We start from the raw sequence: 20,071 nt of genomic DNA, 5'->3' as shown, positions 1-20,071 counted from the left end.
TCAGGAAAAGCCACCCCAGTGTGCAGCTAAAGAGATAAGCCTGTACCCTGATCAAAATGGACTTTGCTTCTCCAGAAATCTCAGAAGCATAGAGAGAGAGGGAGAGAGAGACATCAGCTGAACCAGTCCAGTCCTAGCTCTGGAGGGCAGGAGTCAGAGTGAAACAGAAGACTTGAGTTACACAGACTTATGCGGAGGGGTTATCAGAGCGGGCCCTGGCCCTTCAGCCACCGACGGGGGCAAAATGAGGGGCTTCGTAATTGTTAACTGGCTCCAAATGAAGGAGGGTAAGAAGAGTTGCAAGGAATCTGTCCCCTGAAATGTCCTCTCAGTAGTAAAGGAAATTTGCACTCAAATCTGCTGATGAAGACAAGCCCATGCATTTCCCTTCTGCGGAGTCAGCTGCATAAGGGCCTGGTGCCCCCGTGCCTGGCAGCACCTGGATGAAGGGAGGGTGGCCCGAGGGAAAGGAAATATGTCTCAATAAGGAGTAAAAGGGGTGGACTTCCAATCCCAAATGGTCCTTCTGGAGACAAGTCCCCTTTGGCTCCTCCAGAGGCAGTTCTGAGAAGCCTGCAGGGGAGCTTTCTGGGTGGGGCCTGCTCTCAAAAGTCTGTTCAGAGCACCTGATGTGTACCAGTCCCTGAAAATGGCAAGCCTTATTTTCATCATCACCTTTGCAAGTTTTTCAAACCTCTTCCTAAGCATGGCTTCTCCTCAAACAAAACCACCCCAAAGCCTTTATTATACCATCTACCCTGTGATTCTGGCTGCATTCGCCAGCCAGTCAGAAACGTGGGTGGTGGAAACCTCTTGCTGCAATGTTTTTCTGCCCCTTTCATGCCTCTGAGTCCTTTCCATCTGTTGCCACTGTCACTTGGGAGCCAGGCCTTCCAGAAGTTCCATGACCAGAATTAGAATGGGAACCTCCCCCTCCCCCTAGATCCAATACAGCTGCACCTCAAGGTGGCCAGAGTAAGCTTCAAAAAACACAAGGCATTTCCACAGAAAAGAAAATCATGGACAATTGTGGCTGCCAAGGGGGAGGGGGAGGGAGTGGGATGGACTGGGAATTTGGGGTTCATAGATACAAACTATTGCCTTTGGAAAGGATAAGCAATGAGATTCTGCTGTATAGCACTGGGAACTGTATCTAGTCACTTATGATGGAGCATGATAATGTGAGAAAAAAGAATGTATATATGTATGTGTGACTGGGTCACCTTGCTGTACAGTAGAAAGTTGACAGAACACTGTAAACCAGCTATAATGGAAAAAAATAAAAATCATTATTGAAAAAAAAGTTCCTAACAAAACAAAACAAACAAACAAACAAAAAACAAACAACAACAGCAACAAAACACAAGGCAGATCTTGTGAATTTCCCCTGTATAAAACACTCCTCTAGCTTCTCATTACTCTCAGAATAAAACCCAAACTCCTGGTCATGGCCTCCAAGCCCCAAATGATCTGAGCCTATGTAGCTTCCCGCCTCCTCCTCCACCTCTCCTTTCTCTCACTCCTCTCATCCACAAAAGGCCTGAATACTCTGTCATCCAAGAGCATGGCTTCCAGTCAAAGACCTAATCATATTTTCTTTTGATTTACTAAACATGTTTAAAGTATGCATTCTTCTTGAATGATTTAACACAGCTCTTAATTGTTTCACAAACATCATCCATAAAGGGAGATGCGGTTCTTTTGACAAGCCTGGATTAAAAATTACTCTTCCAGTCTTGGAAATGATGAAGCTGTGAACCCTGTTACTCAAGTACCTACCACCCCTAAGCTTCAATGACTGTGAGGGGGGGAACACTGTCAGAGCCAAGACCTAGAACACAGACGTTCACACGTCCACAAACATCACCGAGCAGAACGTCTATCCTTGAAAGCCAGGGTTACCTCCACGGCACAGCATCATCACATTGTTTTAACAGAGCACAGCTTTTTCCCTGCTAAAAGGCATTTGGTCCGTAGGATGGTTTGGTTTGGTTTTGTTTTTAATTGCAGCATTTGCAGTTGGGCCCCAGCTCATGGCTGGGTCTTCAAATAGGCGCATTGCCCATTTTGCCAACTGCTGCATTCTCTCACGCAGCCAAGAGAACGCTTTGCTGTTTCAGCATTCCAGGTGAGACGGTGGAAAACACAAACTCCGGGAGCCTACGGCTCGGGCTTCTTCATGTGCTCACAGCATGGGCGCAGCAAGCTTTAAGTGAATCATGATGGAGTTCGGGCTTTAAAATGAGGGGTTGTTGACCCAAGGCCCAGGGATGTAGGAATGCCCTGCCTGCTCCTGGTGAGGGGTGGAAGAGAGACTTCACCTTCTGAAACATTAACACCACTTTTCATCACCGTCCTTTCAGATTTGCTGAGAGCAGCAGACACCTTGCTTGCCAGCTTCTAAGAGCAAGGGAGGTAACAGCCGGGGCAGGTTCCCACAGTGCCCAAACAAGTGAGCTTTCTCTCTAGGCATAGAGCCATACTATGGCCCTTAGGGGGGATCAGCCCCTTTCCAGAGCCTCTTTTCAGACTCTGGGTTGCTTCCTCTGAAATTGGCAGTGTATGGAAGTATAGGTAACATGAGAGTTATTTAAAGTGTCTGCGGGGCCTGTTACATTTAAACCTGGCTTACCCAGCCCCAACTGGAGAAAATGATTGTCCCACAGTCACTTTTGACCTGATGGCTGTGACTCCCCCCACACTTCTTACTTTTGCTCCCCCACTCCATTCCACCGCTCCCAGGCTTCCATCTCTTCCCTTCCGTTTCCCACTGACCCCAGGATGTCATCACTGAGTGTAATCCCCAGCCCCCCATGACTCTTGGTCCTCTCTAGAGCACAGTTAATGTTCCCTATCTCTTTCCCCTCTTGATCTGTTTCACTAACTCACCCCACTCCTTTCCAGGTGTGGTCTCCAGCCCACCTACAAGTGGCCCCAGAAAAGAAGTCCAGCCATTAGGACTTTGACAAAGGATGTAACTTGCCAGCTCCACCAACTCTAAAGGCTAAATAAACCTCCAGTCCTTCCTTTCGCACATTGTCCCATCCCACATCTCCATTTTTTTGCACCTGAAAGTCAACATCTTACAATCACCTTTATCTTTTTTCTAAAGCTAGACTTCTTCTGGGTGATTTCTCACCTTCTGTTCTTTATGCTGTCATTTCCCCCTCACGCACAAATTTCACTCCTCTTTTCAACTCAGAGTTGTCCCACAAGCCATTCCTTTTGCGTGGAGTACTCTTATCTTCCTTCACACCTGCCTAACTCCAACTCAACACTCGAGTCTCACCTTAGCATCCCCAAACCCTTCCCAAGTGCTTATTTCCACTGGAACCTATTTACCTGTGTGATTAGGCACCACGTGTTGGTAAAGCTGCATTGCCCAGTCCAGTAGGCACGAGCCATGGGAGGATGTTGAGCATTTAACATGTGGCTGGTCCAAACTGAGAGGTGCTGTAAGTATAAAATATGTAGCAAATTTTGAAGACTTAGTACAATTAAGAAATGTAAACTATCACATTAATAACTTTTATGTTGGTTACATGTTGGCATGATGATAGATATATTGAGTAAAGTGAAATATAGTAATAAAATTTATTTCATCTGCTTGCTTCTTTTTACCCTTTTTTTTTTTTTCTTTTTATGGCTGTATCTGTGGCATAAGGAAGTTTGGGCCAGGGGTCAAATCAGATCTGTAGCTGGGTCCTATGCCATAGCCACAGCAACACGGGGTCTGAGCAGCTACTGCAACCTATGCCACAGTTTGTGGCAACTCCAGATCTTTCACCCACGGAGCAAGGCCAGGAATTGAAACCACATACTCACAGAGACCACACTGGGTCCTTAACCTGCTGAGCCACAATAGGAACTCCATTTCTACCTTTTGAAATGTAGCTACTAGAAAATGTTAAGTCACATGTGCACACATTATATTTCTATTGGGCTGTGCTGCTGGAGATCTTAAGTTCCATGAGATCAAGGCCATCTTGTTCATGAGTGTATTCCCAGCTATACTGGCACAACACCTGGCAGATAGGAACAAGATTAATAAATACATTTGAAAGAATAAAGATTTCTAGACAATAGGGATTTATGTGTAGGAGTCTTCTTTATAGAAAAAGAGGAATCAAAGACAATCAGCTGGCAATAAGGGAGTCGAGCCGCTCACCTCTCCAGCACTACATGTTCTCTGCCCACCATGGGCCTCAGAGCTCCCTTCAGCTTGCACATTTAGTTATGAAATAGGGTCTAAACTGGATCAAATGAGCAGCATATCCATCTAAAACTGAATAGTTAGGAGTTCCAGTAGTGGCACAGTGGTTAACGAATCCGACTAGGAACCATGAGGTTGCGAGTTCAATCCCTGGCCTTGCTCAGCGGGTTAAGGATCCGGCGTTGCCGTGAGCTGTGGTGTAGGTCACAGACGCGGCTTGGATTTCCGCGTTGCTATGGCTGTGGCGTAGGCCAGCAGCTGTAGCTCCGATTCGACCCCTAGCCTGGGAACCTCCATATGCTGTGGAAGCAGCCCAAGAAATGGCAAAAAGACGAAAAAAAAAAAAAAGAAACAGAAAATACTGAAGAAAAGAATCTACATGCATAGCAAGAAATGATTCAAGGGCTATTAATTTGATCTAAACCACTCTCACCAAGATGATCTCATGGCGAATATCTCATTTACTTATCTCAATCCTTGGTATCAGAAAATTCTTCTTGACTGAACTTGGATTTGTGATTTGGCAAAACATTTAACACAAATGCAGCAAAGACTGGAGCGTCTAAAATGTCTAGTAATATCCTTAAAGACCATTTTGCTTCCATGCCGCTCACTCTCATTCACAGGCATAGACATCACTGTGAAGTGAGTCAGCGATTCCAAGTATCTGTATTGCATTACACCAAGTTCCCCAGAGTTGGCATTAGCAGTACATTGCTGGAGGGAGGAAGAAGCCAAGCTGTCCTGTGATCCCTGAAGACTAATCCAGCAAGAGACGTGCTGGTTAGTCATGGACAAGAACACAGGGATTAGAAGCTATTCAGCCAGTTGTATCAGGTGACAACAAGAAGGCAGCTGAGTGAGAGCTAAGCAAGTGGTGAGAAGGTGATCCAACACCATGGCCCTTGACACAAACACCCATTTTATCCAAGGCACAAAGCACTCCTTAATTGGCAGTATCACTCCTTTCCCCAATGAAAACGGTCGCTTTAGTAAAGTTTACACACCCCCAGGAAGCTACCTCTCTTTCCATCTTTCCTTGTGTTTCAAAATCCACAGAGCTGAGACCACCACATGGTATATCCTCAGAAGTGCCATAGTCAGCTGCAAGCTCGCTCAAGAACACAGAAATAGTACTGGGCTGGAAATGAGAACTTGGGACTCCTGCTCTTCTATCAGGTATTAATTTCAGGATCTTTGAGATGACATGTGTTATGCTGTTGCCCATAGCTGCAATCAAAGCATCACTTGGGACCCTGCTCACAGCAAACAAATTAGCAACAACCATATGACTCAAAGCACTCAGTTTCCCTATCTCCAAGGCTTCTTCCACCTTAAAGAAGTCTTGGAAGGTCTCAACACCCAACAGGACACTTTAGCTTCTATGAGACTTTACCAACCCTATGTCCATCTCATCTGACATACCCAATAGAAACATACACACTTTTAGAATAAAACTAGAGGAAGGAAAAAACCCAAATAAATTTTGCTTTAAAAGGCCAGAAGTGTGTAGAAATGAGTCAATGGTACTGAGCCAGAACTCTTTGAGCAACAAAACAAATAATAATAGTACTGGATTATAACCCATAGAGTAAAATAAATGAGTCTACACCGAAACAAAGAAATAAATAAACTGAGGAGAAAAGAAATTCTCCCTTACAGAAAAATTCTAATTAATAAAAGTGAAAGAAACAAGGGAAATAGAAAGTCACCGTTAGAATACCACAGCAATAATTACCATAGGCAGAACCCACAGACAGATGCTAATATTAGTGGGTGAAGTTTGAGGGGAAACAGGATATTTGCAAGGTCTCAAAATATCTCCCCCAAGATACTTATTAATAACAAAGGAAAAAATAGTAACTTTGTAGAAGAAAATCCCAGCAGATACCATCCTAACCAAGTGTTCTTAGTTAATATGACCGCTAATGGGATACTGCCTCATGAATCACACGTTAGGATGCACTGAGAAGGGTGCTGACATTACGTTTGCTGGTTTCTTTCTTTTTTTTTTTTTTTTGTCTTTTTAGGGCCACACCCGTGGCATATGGAGGTTCCCAGGCTAGGGGTCCAACCAGAGCTGTAGCTGCCAGCCTACACCACAGCCACAGCAAGGCCGGATCCCCAACCCATTGAGCAAGGCCAGGGATCAAACCCACGTCCTCATGGATGCTAGCTGGGTTCATTAACCACTGAGCCACGACGAGAATTCCTTCTGCTGTATTCTCGCCAAAATTATGTAACCTCAATTTGTTCATGAGAAATCATCAGACAAACCAAATAGAGGGAGCCTCTGCCCAATAACAGACCAGTTCTCCTCAAAGGTGTCAGTGAGTGTCCTAAAAGACAAGCAGAGCCTGAGGAACTGTTAGAGCTCAGAAAGGAGAGGGGACAATTAAATGAGATGAAGGGTCGTGACCTAGGTCCTGGAACAGACACAGAACGTCAGTGGAAAACTAATGAAATACAAATAGAATAGATAGTTAACAGTATCTCACCAATGTCAGTATTTTTGTTTTGACAATTGCACTACGGTTGTGGTTGGGCAAGATGTTAATATTTGGAGAAGCTGAGTGAGGAGTACATCATAGGAACTCTCTACACTATATTTGCAGCTTTAATCACAAATCATTTCAAAGGAAAAAGTCAAAAACTAGAAATTAAAAAAGTCTGAAGGAGGGTGGAATTCTTTTTGTTTGGCCTCAGCAGCAGCATATGGAAGTTCCTGGCCAGAGACTCGAACTTCAGGGGCAACCTATGCCACATCTGTGGCAATGCCAGCTCTTTATCCCACTGAGCCACAGCGGGAACTCCAAGGATTGAATTCTAAACTCAAAAATGACAGAAGATATTAAAAATTTTTAAGATCAACATATTCAACGAAATAAAATTTCAGCACTTTGAACATGTGAACTTTAAAGATAAATGTGTAAATATCTGAGAAAAATATGTACAGCAAATACAAAATCCTAGGGCTGTTTAATATCTTTATATAGGAGATAAATTTTATATAAATTGATATAAATTATTAAAATAGTAGAAGACAAATCATTAGATAAAATTAAAAAACTGAAACCTCACAAGATAAAATTTTTTTAAAAAGCAAAAATATGGAACTAAAATGCATCCTTATTTGTAATTAAAGAAAATCAAATTAAAATAAGATAGTATCATTTTTACCTGACAACTAGCCAAAATGTCCATAATAGTAATAATACCAAATAATGATGACCACCCAGAAAAAAACAGGTACCCATAAATTTCAGTGTCAGTACTGCTTGTTTGACAAGGCCTTTGATGTACATATTTTTTCACTGCCTTTCTGGACATCCCAAATTCTGTCCAAGCCTGATTTAGGCCCTATCCATGGTTCAACTTTACTACTTCTGGATAATTTTTTAAAAGCTTTCAAAATATGGTCCCACAAAACCAACAAAAATGTAGCTTCCATCAAGCCATTTAATTAATTTCAAATATATCCATTTAATCTTTAAATATTTTTCCAGGGAGTTCCTGCTGTGGCACAGTGGAAATGAATCCAACTATTATCCATGAGGATGTGAGTTCAATCCCTGGCCTTGCTCAGTGGGTCAGGGATCTGGCATTGCCATGAGCTGTGGTGTAGGTCACAGATGTGGTCAGATCCCCTGTTGCTGTGGCTATAGCGTAGGCCAGCAGCTGCAGCTCCAATTTGACCCCTAGCCTGGGAACTTCCATATACCCCAGGTGTGGCCCTAAAAAAAAGAAAGAAAGAAAGAAAGAAAGAAAGAAAGAAAGAAAGAAAGAAAGAAAGAAAGAAAGAAAGAAAGAAAGAAAGAAAGAAAAAAAGTATAAAAAAAATTTCCAGTGTTTACTCTTTACCAGTATTTTTCTAGATGCCAAGAGTAAAACAGAAAACAAAACGCATTAAAAAGTCCCTCATTTCATGGAGTCTACATTCCAGTGTTGCAAGAATGATAATTTTAAAATAAATGAGCAACTTGTATTAGCATTTTGAAAGGTGATAGGGTTATAGAGAAAAAAGAAAGCAGAAAGGGGGGACATAGGGACGGTCAAGGGCATCAGGGAAGATTTTGCTAAAGAAGGGATGCTTGAGTTAATGCCTGAAGGTGGTGAGTAAATAAGTGTTAGTCAGGTGGGAAGAAAGCATTCCAGGCAGAAAGAGTAGCCTGTGCAGAGCCAGGAACACGGCTGGTGTGTGTGAAGAACAAGCAGACCTGCATGACTAAGAACAGAGCAAGACAGGACTCAACAACAGGAGGGCAGAGGAAGAGTGTTACAGGCAGATAAAGAATTTGCACCAGAATGGAAATAGATGCATTGCTCCCTTCACTGAGAGAGTCCTTTAAGAACAAAACAAATCAAACAGTGACATAGTTCATTCGCATTCTGGCACAAGCTCCTCACGGACTAGTGACAGTTTATAGACAGACACAGGTGCTATGGCCCATTATAATGTCTTTGGCTTTTAGTTAATGACATAGAGTGACTGTTTGAGAGTTTTGAGCCAAAGAGTGATTTAGTCGGACATAGTTTTTGCAGGATCACTCCGACTCCTGCATGGAAAAATGCCAATGACTTGGACCAAACCCAGAAACAGTGGAGGTGGCGTAAAGTGGCTGGATTCTAGGCATATGTTGAAGGTAGAGTCAAAAGAATTTCCTGACAGATTGAATGGGCAAGAGAAAGAAAGGGATGAAGGATACCTTCAAAGTTTTTGCTCATTACACCTAGAAGGAGAGATGGAGTTGCCATTAATTGAGATTCAAAGACCAAGAGTGAGTTTGTGGGAAAAAAAAAAAAAAAGAATAGGATTTGGTTTTGAATATATTAAGTCTGAAAAGCCTATTGGACCCCTGTCAGGAGAAAATCAAGAAGGTAGTTGGACATAGAGTCTGGAGTTCAGGAACTTCCTCTACCACCTCTTTCTCTTCCTTATCCTCGAGCCTCTGCAGACTAGACCTAGGTTTGGGTTTGCCCAAGTCATTTCTCATAGTAACTAAAACATGGAAATTTTAAAACTATTGCTGGATGGAAATTACTAGGAGTTGCTTTACACTGGCTTTTTATTTTAATCATCACAATTCAGCTGGTTAAATACTATTATCTCCATTATCAGATAAGGACACTGAGGCTTAGGGAAGCCAAATAATTTGCACAAGATCACACAGTCATGAAGTGACAAAATGATGATTTGAGAACAACTCTGCCTACCACCAAGTCCCTGCTTCTCAGGGTACCTCACTGTGCAAACACGTGCTGGGGACACAGTCAAGGGGTCTCCTAGCCACATGGGCACTTCAACTGGGTGAGACCAAATGACTCAGATGCTTCCCAACTTTACAACATGAGGTTTCTATAAAATTTATTTTGGTATTGGAATGCTTTAGGGAATTTTTCATGTCTTTCTTCTGAAAAAAATCTCAGTAAGAAGGAAAGAGTTTCCAGTTCAGAAAGGGAATTAGGGGCTTCAAAATTAGTATAGACAACAAATGGATCTCCCCTTTCCAACTCTAGCTTCAATCCAAAGACCTTTCAAGTGAAGACTTTGTTAAAAGTACAATGATATTATTCCCATTACCTGAAGTAAACATTCACCAACACCCAACAACCTTCTCACAAAGCAAAGACTCAGAAAATGAGGACAGCTCATATTTGGATAAAAAACATAAACTCACCACAGGCATATTCCCGAATACCACTGTTCCATTACTGTTCTCATTCTTTCCCTACCACCTTCCCACCAAGTAGCTCTTAATGATCCTCTCACTGTTCTGCCCACCAAAAATGGCTTTTGAGGGTAGGAAGATATCAGAGGGTCCCTGCTGAGCTGCCAGCTGGGGAAGGGTCACAGGTCACTAAACTCCAAAAGGAGCTGTCTCCAAAGCAAAAGGTGCCTTTCCCTTGGACCAACTTCAAGGGGATCACACACCACGGGGTGGGGGTGGGGGGCAGGGGTTGCTCCTTTTGTATTCCACTTTGATTAAACTGGGAGTTGTTCTGTGCTCAGGGCTGCTGAAAATACCAGGCGGCAGATTCTGGAGATACAGCGTTATACGGATCCTTTGTTAGAAACAGCCCTCCTGTACCCATTCAATGTTTGAGCACAAGTCTAGGAGCTTCCCAGAGACAACCAACAAAACTTAGTCCCGACTCACTCTAGGCAAACAGTTGCTGCTGGTGACTAAACATAGTCTAGCCACTGACTAAAAATGAAAGAAACTAAAAAATGAATATTTTTGATAAAAGTGAACTAAAGCAAAAAAAAGTAAAAAGAACTGTGTACAGGATTCAGTAGTGATTGATTTTCGAAGAGCCTGGATGTCAGAAAAAATGAACTGATTTATCCTCTTGACAATCAAGTCCTTGAGGACCAGCACGGTATCCTGTGCAGCATTGTTTCCCCAGTGATGCTACAGCATTCACGGAAGATATCTTCATTGTTATTATAAATGCAATAATGAGAACAAATATTTAATAAGCACTTCTCGGTAACTACGTTAGTTTCTATTGCTGCATAACCATTTGCCACAAACCTAGTGGCTAAAAACACGGGGCCGTTATTTCAGTTCTGTCGTCGAGAACTCCAGGCATGTTGACTGGGTTCTCTGCCCAGTGTCTCACAAGGCTGAGGTCAAGATATCCGCCAGCTGGGCTCTAATTAGGAGGTTCTGGGAAGAAATCACTTCTAAACTCATTTGTGCTGTTGGCTGAATTTAGTTCCCTGCAGCGGTAGGACTGAGGTCCACATTTCCTTGCTGGCTGTCAGCCCAGGGTCCCTGTTAACTCCTTAAGGATGCCCACATTCCTTCTCACGGGGGTTGCTCCATTGTCAACGATGCCCACAGCGTCTTAAGTCCTTCTCACACTTGAATCTCTCTGACTTCCTCTTCCAGCTTTAGCTGGAGAAAGCTCTCTACCTTTTAGGGTCTTGTTTGATTAGATTAGGTCCACCAGATCATCCTCCTGCCTCAGGTCAAAGGTGCCTATATAACATGATCACGGCAGTGATGCTTCCTCCTGGCCACAGGTGCTAGGGACCAGGATAGGACATCTTTGAGGGCCATTTGAGAAGTCCAACCTGCATTGACAGTCATGGTACCAAGTATTTTACACTCATCAATCTTCACAGCAACCCTAAGACGTAGGTTCTATCATCATATCCATTCTATTTTTATTTATTTATTTCTGGCCACACCCTCAGCATAGGGAAGATCCTGGACCAGGAATCGAACCTGAGCAGTAATCTGAGCCACCACAGTGACAATGCCAAGTCCTTAACCATTAACGCCACCAGAGAACTCCCTATCATGTTCATTTTAAAGATGAGGCACAGAGAGATTAAGTTATTAGCCAAGATCACCCTGCTAGTTAATGGCAGCAGGATTTGGATTTCCATGCAGGCAGCCTGGCTTCAGAATCCTGTTCTCTATCTGCTTTTCCACACTGCTCCTCAGTTTACTTTCTAGGAATTAATGGACATGTGAATAATTTCATTAGGATGAGACTAACAGGCAATGTTGCAGTGGATAAATTCCTTGATTTGTGTAGAAAATCCTGTAGATAAATCCTTTTGCTAATTTTCTGTTTAGTGGATCCACAGTCTCAAAGATAGAAACCTTAGAGAGCTCCACATATTTGAGAATCTCCTACAGTAAAATTCCCTGCCTTTTCAAAACTGAATTAAAACATGAATTGTAGGAGTTCCTGCTGTGGCTCAGCAGGAACAAACCCAACTAGTATCCATGAGGATGCAGGTTCGATCCCTGGCCCTGCTCAGTGGGTTAAGGATCCGGCACTACCATGAGCTGCAGCTATAGGTCACAGATGTAGCTCCAATCTGGCCTTGCTGTGGTTGTGGTGTAGGCTGGCAGTTCCCTCCTAGTCTGCGAACTTCCAAATGCTATATATGCGGCCCTAAAAAATTATTTTTTAATGTGAATTGTAAACATTTGATGCCAACATGTACATGGTACGACTCCTTTTGACCTCGTGGCAACATTACAGATACTCCTTTGTTCTCAGTGCCTTTCTTCCATACCAAGCATGGCTATGCCCCAGGGCGAATAGTAATGGGCATGCAGGACAATGCCAATATTCTGACTTGGATTATGGGAAAGTATGTTTGAGGGGAAAAAAATCACTAGAGCCAAAAATTAGAGTTTGAAGCAGCACAAGGAAAAAGACTGACCAAAAATTGAAATCATTGCTCATATCTGATTTTTTTTTTTTTTACATGTACCTGGGTCTTTCTATGCTTCTATGTCCTCTTGCTGTCTAGCTGAGGTGAGGGAGAAATAGCACTGGATTTGAAGTCAGACACTGGAGTGCTAGTCCTGGCTCTGTTTCTTATGTGACCTTGAACAAATATTTAACTTCCTGAATCCTACTCATTCCATCTGTAAAAAGGAAGTCATAATATCAGCTACCTCACAGAACTTTGAAAAGAATCAAATAAGATAGTCTTATTCCATTTGGGCTTCTGTACCAGAATACCAGACAAGGTGGCTTATAAACAATAGAAATTTATTCCTCAAAGTTCTGGAGGCTGGGAAGCTCAAGGTCATGGCTAAGAGTACCTGCATGCAACATACACACATACACTCCTCCCACCCAAGGTGACCATCTCAAGGGCAGAAACTGCTTTAACATCTTATAATACTCTAATACCAGCTGCTATTGAGGTGAACAAAGCTTAATGATACTTACTGGCATCATATGTAAAGCCCCTTGGGATGATAAGGTTAAATATTTCCATAAGCATCTTTAATCCATTTAACTACTCCTACCTCATGTTAATAATATAGACAACTACATATTTGTTCATATGACTTTAAGCTGTTGAAAAGAAAAGCTAAATCGGAAAGGTTAAAAAAAGAGAGGCAGAGGCCTGCCGAAAGAAAAGTCCACATGGCATGGAGTCCTTGAAGACGTGAAGATGCGGGGGACAGCAGGGTGCCAGGGTGAAAAGAACTCGCTCTGTGATGCTCTGGGGCCACATGGACCTGAGTTCAAATTTTTCTTAACTCAAGAGCTGGGTAACCTAAAGGCAAGTCCTTACCTTTCTGAAATTCAGTTTCCTGCCATGAAAATGACAATAACAGAACGTGAGAGCGGCCACAAGAATTCCCTGAGACAGAGCCACAGCGGGCCTCACGCAAGGGCAGCACACACTGGGTGCTGAGTAGACTCCAGATGTTTCTTTGGCCTCCTCGTCATATACTGAGAATCCCTGCCCCTCCCCCCGCAGCCCCCGCAGTGCTCATTTATCACTGATGGGAATTTGGCTGGCCAGAAAGAAGAGCCCTATAAGGATATCATTCACCAGAAGGAAAAAAAAAAAAAGATACTTCCTACTTCCCTATATCTACAAGGGCCAGGAGAAGAGGAAGTAAGTGATGTTTGAAAACCTAGCTTTACTCTTCACTAACTGGTGACCTTGGACAAGCTATGTAACTGATTTGAACCTCAACTTCCTCAACTGTAAAATGAGGTTAATGATCACATTTATCTCATAGAGTTGATATGAGGATTAAATGAACAAATAGATGTTAAGTACTAACAGCAGTGCTGGCATAAGGTGAGCACTCAGTAAATGCCAGCTATTATTATTAAGTGTCTTTATTACTCACAGCAGCCTTATATGTGCCATACCTTCAGGAGGATGAAGAAGGCTGGTATCTGGCATGAGGCAGAACTGTGCAGAAAAGGGCATGGCAGCAACAGCAGGCTAGACTCTAGGGGGCAGAGCCGGTGGGCAATGGAAAAATGAGCCAAAAAAGAATAATCAACACGTATATCATGTTTACTACAGGCCAGGCAGTACGCTAAGTATTTTATATATATATATAAATAATTTATATATATAAATTTACTTGATCCTCTTAACCCTAAAGTTATTAATTCATTTAATCCTCAAAACAAGCCTATGAGGCAAAAACAATTGTTCCATTTTTAGGACAAAAAAACCCCTGAGGAACAGAGAACAGAAAAGTTAGGTAACTTCATCAAGGTCACACAGTAAGTGACAGAAATCAGAACTCGATCCCAGGCAGTCTTGCTCCAAAGTCTGGAGCATTCTCCATTACATCATTTATGTTGACAATCAGCTATAAGGTAGACTCACTAACATACCCGCCCTCTGTCCTCTAAGAGCGATGGGACATTTTTGGTGTTCTTCCAGTGCCTGATGAGATCTCAAGCCATTTTTTAAAAAATTAGTCAAAGAAAGCTTGAGGACATGCAAGCGAGAGACATTGTGTGGGGAAAAAAAATAGATGGCTACAGATAGTTTGATGGGAAGATTTTCTGAGATATGTCTCTATTAACATCAGAAGAAATTAAATAAATGAGGTCGGCTGTAAAAATTAATATTAAAAATGATGTACTATAAAATGTTACTTAATTTTTATTTAAATTAGTAATGGAGTACATTTAAAACTTGGCTCTCTAGACTCCCAGCCCAATTTTCTTTTTACTTGAAGCAACAATTAGGCAAGCAATCTAGCTTGAAATATTGTCTCTTGCCTCACAATTACATTGAAATTAGACTCAGTCCTAAAATAGGAAGACAGGTCCCCAGTGATACAGACATGCTTAAGAAATGCATACACCAAGAATTTCATCTCTTTTCCAATCCCAAGAAAAGAGCCAGTTGACCCCAGGGAAGACCCAACACCCCAGGCATCAGGCCATGCTCCTCAAGTCTCTCCCCAGGGAGCTGGGATGGAACTGCGAACTGGTGTGAGGCCAAGGGAGGGGGGAGGAGGGGGGGGAGGGGAAAGAGGGGGAGGGGGAGATGTTTCACTTGCTGGGGAATCACAGCCCAGTTCTTGAAACACACGGCCTTTGGAATACCTAAGACTGAAAAGGAAGCTCCACAGAAGAGCTGCGTCATGACTATTAAAACAAGCAAATCGAATTTGCTTAGAACAGGTTGTGAAGGACCAGGCTGTCTCCCAAAGTGAGATTTCCCAATTCTGCGGATTTTTTTAAGGTACGAAACTTTACAATGGTGGAAGACAACAACCGATTCTGGAAAGAACACAGAGAAAGGCAATACCAGTGAAGAATGTCTTCCTACAAACCATGAGGGGAAATGGAAACAGGGCTTCAGGAGGGAGGGAAGATGATGAGTAAGCTTTACTTCTGTCAACAGTTGCAACTTCTTTGCACTCCCATTTGTGCCAGAAGCAGAGACTTAACACACTCAACACAAAACTGGGGAAGGAGTGGAAAACAGCATCTCCTGCAGCAGCTTCCTAACTGGTCTGACTCTCAGCTTCATGCCACCCACCAGCATCCTCCCCACCATCCACACCAGCCCCGTGCTAGAAAATGAACCTGACTCTCTTCTTCCTCCTCTAAAAGTCTCCAATTAGTTGCCATTAGAGGAAATGAATCAAAAATCATTAGCAAGGACTACATGCCCTTCTTAACCTACCCTCCCTTGAAAATTTGTCTTGTCCTGTACTTTGCATGGCGCACTGGGAGAGAAGAAGGCGGTTCATGGCACCGGCAGAGTCCTCTTGGCAGACTCCGATGTCTCTGAATCAGCTTCCTAATCTTAATCTAGAGAGGATTTAGTTCAAGGAGTCAAAAGAGTCAAATGGGAATACACCTGACAGGAAGAAAAAAAAAAAAGCAGAGACCATGTATTAAATCTTAAAACACATTCGTGAAAGTTTTTTCAAGCTCTCTCAAATCAGCAATATCAATTCTCTTGCAAGCACATATTGTAGATGAAGGAACGTATCTCTTAACACGTAAACATTTTAATCATGGCTCACCTGCCACTAAGCGTCCTCTTTGTTATCAGTGAAAATATGGGTCCACGCCCCCCCCATTTTTTAGCATCATGTCAAGTAGGGCTTAGTGTAGAAAATGGAATTCTCTGTTATAAGAATTAACATAAGTACTTAATATAAAATACGTTTATATATTGTATTTAATATATGTTTCGTTGAAACTAGTTATTTGTATGATTTAATGAATACCTGGGCAAAAAGTATCGCTGCAGTTACAAACTCCCTGAAAGCTCAGAAGAGGCTAATTCCATTTAGAAAATATTAACTAACACTAAACTTCTTGGAACTGTATTTAGCACAGTGGTGACACCCCAAGCGCTCCCCACCAAAGCACACAAATTTTGCCTTCAGCGTCTCAGCCTTGGCAGCGGGGAGTGTGACAGTGGTGAGAAAGGCCTCTCACGCCACCTGAAGAATCGATCAAATTTTATCACAAACCTCAGACGTGACATTTTGTTTCTTCTCCATGCATCACAGAGCCATTTCACACCTGCAGGTGAAAAGAGTGTGCCTGTAAATACCATTTTTCAAAGGAAGATTAGAAATCAACTCCGAAGCAACTGTAAATAACACCCATCTGCCACAATTACTCTACTGCCAACAGTACCCTGGTCTCAGGCCCATCAAGGTAAAGGAAATCAAATTAAAAAGAGAAAAAGAAAGCAAAATGGGTTATTATCATCAAGTCTCTCTAGATTTGATTCTTATAATTAATCCTGTTGGCGAATTCCATTGTTAATTAATATTTTCAAAGATGTTTTAAGACACGGAGAAAACAAGAAATGCTTTATTACATGAATACATAGTCCATTCACTCATTTATACATGCATGCATGCATTTATTCATTTTAAGTCCTAGGAAGGTAGGAATTTTTGTTCACTGTTCTATCCCCAGCTCCTAGAACAGTGCCTGGCACAAGGTAAGAGCTCCATGCATGTTTGTTGAATAAATTCATTCACTGAACATGTATTGAGTGCCTACTGTGTACCAGGCCATGTGATAGGGCCCAGATATAGAAAGATTTGCTCATAGTTTCTAAAGAACACCCTTCTCAGCTCCAAATTCATGTATCTGACTGTTCCCTTTTCAAACCTGACATGGCCAACACAGAACTTTTTCTTTTTTCCTACAACTCCCTCCCACCTCCTTTTGCCCCAAATGATTCTTAGCCTTGCCCTGCCTGTCTCGGGTAGTGATACTGTCATCCACTCTATTGTTGAAGCCACAAAAACAGAGTCAACTTCTCTTCTGCCTTCAGTTCTTCCAGCTCTAACCCATCCCTTCACCATTAGCTCCTCATCCAAGCCCCCTTCACCTCTACCTGAGGCACAGCCTCCCCCTGGTCTCCCAGCGGCCACTCCTGCCAGTACGCAAGCCAGCAAGAGTCATCTCTTTGAAACATGAACCAGATTGGTTCACTGCCCAACTTAATCCTCCTTCCCTTATTCTGAGGTCAGCTAACTCCCTAGCACAGCCACGGACCTATGAGGCCTGCCTCTGGTGCTCCTTCCCGGTCTTGCATTGGGCCCCTCTTCCCTCCTGTCCACTGGCCATCTTGGGTTTTCTTAACACCTGCAAGTATGTCCTCACTCCAAGGTCTTGCACATGCTCTTCTCTCTCTGAATGTTCTCCAAAGTGATTCAGTTTCTCTTCACATGTCACCTTCTGGGAGAAGTTTTCCGTGACCACCTACCCACATTTCTAACTCTATTTACCACCGCAGCTTACTTTGTCCTGGGTAAACTACTAAGAGGCCTCTAAACAGAGCCAAGCCTGAGCCTCTCCTTCCATCCCCAGCATCCCTGAGAGGTAGAGGGATTCCTCCCCTGGCATCTAACGGACCCCCTTCCCTCACTTTAGGCTTGGCTGCTTTTCTCCACAACCAAAGACCCAGACAACTGTGACCCCACCCACATGTGGGTCGGCTTCACTTTGACGTTCCTGCTCAGAGATGGAATCCCTTCGAGGTGAGACTCTGTGGGTCCTGCTGTGCTCTACCAGGTGCTGTCACGTCACTGAAGAGAACTTCTCTTTCCAAATAAAAAAAAAAAAAAAAGAAGAGGAAGAGGCCCAACCATTCAACACCTATGTGCACATCCACAGAAATGCACCTTAGGAAATAGATGAGAACGTTCGTATCAGCTCTATTCATAATACTCAAAAATTAGAAACCACCCAAATATGCATCAAAAGCAGACTAGATTATGCATTCCCATCGTGGCTCAGCAGTAACAAACCCGACTAGTATCCATGAGAATGTGGGTTCAATCCCTGGTCTCACTCAGTGGATGAAGGATTCAGCATTGCCACGAGCTGTGGTGTAATCACAGATGCGGCTCAAATCCTGCTTTGTTGTGGCTGTGGTGTAGACTGGCAGCTGTAGCTCTGATTTGACCTCTAGCCTGGGAACCTCCATATGCGGCAGATTCAACCTGAAAAGACAAAAAAAAAAAAAAAGCAGACTGGATGAATAAGTTTTGTCATACTTGTGCAATAGAATTCATTTAGCAATGAATACCACACATAACAATATGAATGAATTTTACAAATAAATGTTGGACAAAGAAATCAAATTTACAAAAACACATCTTTATATAGTTTTTTAAAGAGCCAGAAATGGCTCAACAATAGTTAGGCTACTTAGGAATAATGCAGAGGTCGAACTGCAAGGAAATGTAAGGAGGCGACCGCCACAAAATTTAGATGAGAGTTGGTCTTTGGGGTGGAGAAAGGGGGTAGGAATAGGAATGAGGTACAGGGGATGGCTCTGGGGGATGCTGACAATGTTTTGTGTCTTGACCAGGGAGATGGTTACACTGGTGTTCATTGCATAATTTGATGACCTGTATATTTATATTGTGTACATTTTTCTCTATATATGTTTTATTTGGGAGAAATTTAAAAAAATTAAAGCATATCCTTGCTAGGTGGAAAGAACTCCCCTGGGACATCTTAACAGCAAGTAAATCCCCATCTATCATCACTTGATAACAAATAAATTCCAGTCTACTTAAACACTGTTGTAAGGTTTTCACTATGTACATGCAAACACAATCCTAGCTGACACAGCATTCAGAGGGCGGATGGAAGATGAGGGGCAACAAAGGAAACAAATAAACAAATAGGTGTTGTTAGAGTTAATAAGAGAACCAGGAAGGCAGATTTGATAGAATGGTCAAGTTGGGACCAAGAGGCTACCACAAAGTGGCCAAATAGGAAGAAAACCTTAAAAAGGCCAAGTTCCCATCATGGCTCAGCGGTTAGCAAACCCAACTAGCATCCATGAGGATGCAGGTTTGATCCCTGGCCTTGCTCAGTAGGTTAGGGATCTGGCATTGCCATGAACTGTGGTATAGGACACAGACTCGGCTCAGATCTGGAGTTGCTGTGGCTGTGGTGTAGGCTGGTGGCTACAGCTCCAATTAGACCCCTAGCCGGGGAACCTCCGTCTGCTGTGGGTGTGGTCCTAAAAAGACAAAAAAAAAAAAAAACCCACGAAATTTTACCTGGCCATTAGATTTTCTCCAGCAGGAGTAGAAAAAAGAAATCTAGATTAATGTGCACTCCTATTCTATTCACAGCAATAGTATAGCTGTACTTTATTGACTTATGAAATTTGCACACACTCAAAAAGCTTTTTGTACAATATTTCTTAAATGGCCAAGAGAATCATGTATTAACATATTTCAAATATAGCAAAGAACCTGAGTTAGCCTTTAAAGGTGCAGGGAAAATGACTTACCATGATCCCTCTCACCAATATTGTCCCAACCAGAAGCCAAGCTAATAGATTCTTCCCCACAGGATGGAAGATTCTGTAAGAAAAGGAGAAAAGAAGGAGGCAGAAGAGGAAAAGGGGTGGGGGAGAGATGGAGGGAAGGAAAGAAGAAGGGAAGGAAAGGAGAAGGAATGCATTTAGTACTATAACAGACTGAGCATAACAAGCAATGGACATGTACACAGAAGAGTCAGGGAAGACTTCTCTGGAGTTGTTCACAAACTGATACCTAAGGAATTAGCCAGAATAAAATGAGAGAGAGTCCGCCAGGG

At 42.7% G+C, this 20,071-nt stretch overlaps 1 long non-coding RNA gene across 1 annotated transcript; it reads right to left on the bottom strand.

Moving 5' to 3' along the window:
* Positions 1 to 3,122: 3,122 nt before the first annotated feature.
* On the bottom strand, positions 3,123 to 19,838 carry LOC125111556 (uncharacterized). The gene is made up of 4 exons (XR_007130887.1): positions 19,764 to 19,838; positions 16,459 to 16,510; positions 15,657 to 15,833; positions 3,123 to 3,453 (listed from the first exon to the last, which is right to left on the bottom strand). It is a non-coding gene; the product is annotated as an uncharacterized LOC125111556 (long non-coding RNA).
* Positions 19,839 to 20,071: the final 233 nt, after the last annotated feature.

The sequence above is a fragment of the Phacochoerus africanus genome, chromosome 11, assembly GCF_016906955.1.
Source record: "Phacochoerus africanus isolate WHEZ1 chromosome 11, ROS_Pafr_v1, whole genome shotgun sequence".
NCBI classification, from domain to species: domain Eukaryota; kingdom Metazoa; phylum Chordata; class Mammalia; order Artiodactyla; family Suidae; genus Phacochoerus; species Phacochoerus africanus.
The sequence above is the reverse complement of the archived record's forward strand: the minus strand, read 5'-3'. Positions and strand labels throughout refer to the sequence as shown.